Genomic DNA, 4,095 nt, shown 5'->3' on the forward strand with positions numbered 1-4,095 from the left:
CATATCAGGAATAAAACCTTCGACAGACCCCTTTCCCATTCTATCACTGAATGTATAGAGTGTAAATTTCATCATTTCAGATACAGCAGAGACATAATCAACCGCTTCAACTTCTTGTGTTCCAATATACAAATGCACACTATCAAACATTTTCCAGAAGAAATAATTTACAAGTGTAGCGTTTGTGTTATTCCCAGCTTTAGTGAATTTAAATTTACACAACAAGAAACTTTCAGAGAGATTCAAATAGGTTTGTTGATTATTTATTTCAAAACTTTTTGTACCATTCGTATTCCAGTCTGTTCCAGTTATTGCATTTACCTTGAAGTAATCTTTTTTAGTGGAGTTTGAGATAATAATAGTATCATCCAAATCATAGATACTATCAATTGCTTCCATACTTGTATTTATTTAGGAAAAAAAAGATGTTAAAACTTTTGAAACCCTGATCCAAGTATTCGAATTATTTTCTGTCGTTCTTGGGGGGACAACTGAGTTTTGCCTTTCTTAATTTCTTTTATTGCTTGTAATTTATGAGATTCCTTCTGGGCATCTTTTATGCTCTTTACAACACGTGCTACATTTCCCACAGCAGAAGCAGTTGAACCAATTAGATCTTTATGTTTAAGAATAGTTGAACCAATACCCATGAAAGTATCAATTATCCCATCTCCTCTAAATTGTTGTCCAACACCCCTTTGTCTCTTAGGTTTATAGTATCCTCTACCAAGATACATACCTTCACCCTTGTAGTATGGGGAAAGGAACATCCCATCCCCTGTAATTATTTTATATTTTCCCAACTCGTGTTTCCTCACAATAACCATCGTATTTATTTATTGGAAAACTTCACGTAGGTGAATTCTGATGGATATAACTTCTCCATTAAAAGAAATCATACGATTATCTTGGTCGGTTATCCTAAAATTTACTCTGTGTATGGTTTTTCCTGACAGAGGGAGATAAACCAAATTTTTGGGTTCCATATTGAATTTATAACCAATTGGGGTTGAGTATGCGCTGAATGAAAATATTGTATTTGTTTTTTTTCCATCATTATAAGCACCATCAATCAAATCACAGTGAATTAACACCGAATTTATTCCTGAGGATATTTGAATGACATTATCACTGTAGTACGTCCCATTAGTTTCAATCTTTTTTCAGGAGAAACCCAATAACTCTCTAAATGAATTATCAATTGTGAAATCAACCTTGTAGTTATTTTTAACTTTAATCGTTGATTTTGAAGTATGTTTTTGAATGTCTATAACAATATTTTTTGGTTCATCACCCTGTTCTTTCATAAGACGAGCAATTTCGGAAGATATTTGAGAAATCTCATATGCTCCGGGTGAGACTGTTATCGTTTTGTATCCACTTCCGGGATTATAACTAAACTTGTCATTTTTATCAGTTATATTAAATAAGGTATTATAAGTTTCCATGGACAATAAAGATGCCTCATATTCTTTTGTTGGGTCAAGTTGTAGTGGGTATGGAAATGAAGATGTGTGGTTGCTTGTTGTGAAATTAAAACTCAGGATTGTGCTTCTCATCTTATTTAATATGAGATAAAATGTCTTTATATTGAGATTTATTAATTATTTTCATGTTCATCAACTGGTCTAAAATGGCTGATGCTTCATTAAAACAATTGTTATTTCCAGCCTTCTTACTACCTAACAACAATAACAGTCTATCAACTAATTGCGATGGGTCATTTGGAAGAAAACTAATACCTGAACCAAGGATACTTAAAGCCTGAATAATGTGTTTCTCCTTCTCATTTTTCCTACTTTTACTAGAAATACTAACCCTATAATTTAGAGTGTTCAGCAGATCAATATATACTCTATCATCATTATTTTTCATATCCAATGGTTTATCAATATACTTTGATTCATCCCTCACAGTTGAACCTTGTCTTCCATCTTTTGTGAGAAGAAACATTAATCTCGGAGTTAGTTTGACAGGGGGTTGAGCAGAACCCAAGAACCTTAATTCATCATTAAATATCAATACCTTTTCTTGAACAAGATGAAATATTGCTGGTTGTTCTGTTGGAATGAGTCCTGCTTTGGTTTTTGAATTCGCTGAATATTCATTGTTTTGAAGAGCATTCACAATATAATCAGGGGGTCGATTAATCTCTTCCAGTTGTTGAAATAAACCTTCATCATATACCTTTAATTCTCCTAAATGCTCTAATTCTTCCTCCGTCATTTGATCAAAATCTTTTAACATTTGAAGTTTTTTAGGAGTATATTCTACTGTGGGAACTGTGGAAACATCTTTCATTTTTTCTTGGGAAGTTTTTAAAAGTGGTTTAAAAAATTTCTCTTGTTTTCTTTCAAATGCTTCTTCGCCCGTTAGTTTCTGTCTGCGTTTCTTCTTTATGTCTTCCTGTTGTTTTACAACTTTTGAAACCAACTCTTGATGTTCCTTAAATCTTCTTGCTCTTTCTTTTGCATCCATTTATTTATTGTAAAATATCATTTAATGAATTGTAAAGATCAACAGGGAAATTTTCCTTTTCTTCATCATTCAAGTAGATGTGTTCAAATAAATCCTTTTCTTTAAATATTTCATCAAATTCTTTATTAACATTAATACGAGTTGTAATTTCTTCTTCACTAATACTTGCATCTCTGCTTTTCATACGTTTGCGTTGAGTTTCTTCATCAACATCAAAACCGAATGATAAAATCTTCACTCCGCTCAGATGTTTAATAATTTGTCTCGTTCCTTCTGGATTAGTTTCTAATATCCCAAGACCACCAGATTTTAGTTTCCTTAACTCACTCTTACAATGTGAATATTTTGTTGTACCAAGAGAAACCTCCTCAAATATTTGACCTTCATTCCTCAATCGCATATGTTCCTCCACTGAAATATAGTGATAATCTTCACCTTTTACTTCTCCAGGTCTTATTGCTCTAGTTGTTGTTGATACAATGCGTATCACGGGGTGTTTTTTAAGTAAATTTACAATATTCTCATTTGTACAACACAAGAATCTTGATTTATGAAAGTTTTTTCCAGAAGCAGATTTACCCACAAGATTTACAATAATAGTTGTCATTTATATATGTAATTGTTTATAAAACAAAAAATATATCCCTTAATATCTCATCTTATTTCACAACAATATATTTATATTTTCAGTCGTGTGCCTCATGTTATCCTCAAATTTCTTTTTACTACATAATGTAGAACAATTATCTCTCCAAAAATTATTGATATCTATTGAATTTAACTTGAATAAAATAAAAGTATTAGCATTGTTTCTGATGGAACGACGAGGAAGTTGAAAGTACGATTGACAAAGATAAATACAATTACAAGAAGAATGTCTCCCTCTTGTGTAGTAGCTGTCCATTACCGTTTAATTTCTCTCATTAACACAATCATCAAAGATAACGAGGTTCTTTTTTGATTTATCCAAATCTTGGGGAGACGGTATATCATCCGTATTATCACTAAGAATACAAGTTATCGGATTTGATTTCTTTTTACATCTCTGTGTATCACAAAATAGTTGAATTATATCTTCAATGTTATAATCATTTAGGTTTTTTTGACGTTTAAATTAACCGATTATATCTTCTTTTTGAAGACCAGCATTAAAACCTTGTGAGAGTAGTTGATACTCTGGTTGAAAACTCGACTTTGTGAAAATTATTAAATTATCATAATCTAAAAAGTTGGGAGTGAGGAGCATCTTTAAAAGTAAGCAGGTTTTTCCACATCCACTTGAACCAACTATGAGACATCTTAATGAATTTGGGAGATTTTTATGGTTGTTAAATTTTATCTTATTTTCCCAAATGGGTAAAAAAATCATTCATTTATATATTTGGAAAACAGGTTATTTAATTTATTATTGGCTTTTTTAGAAACTCTATATTTTATCCTAAGTTCAGGTTTAATTTCAAGATAATCCATTATTTTATTTATGCAATATCTTGTGTTGATATTTCCCTGAAAATCACATCCATGAATAATATACAACAACAATCCTTTGAACATTTCTCAAAAACGTTCAGTTTCTTCCCTTGTAAGGAAAGGTGTGTTATCACCCTCATACTTTAC

The sequence above is a fragment of the Eptatretus burgeri genome, unplaced genomic scaffold (assembly GCF_056783735.1).
Source record: "Eptatretus burgeri isolate ZD-2024b unplaced genomic scaffold, Ebu_testis_v1 Ebu_testis_scaffold_363, whole genome shotgun sequence".
Classification (NCBI taxonomy): Eukaryota; Metazoa; Chordata; class Myxini; order Myxiniformes; family Myxinidae; genus Eptatretus; species Eptatretus burgeri.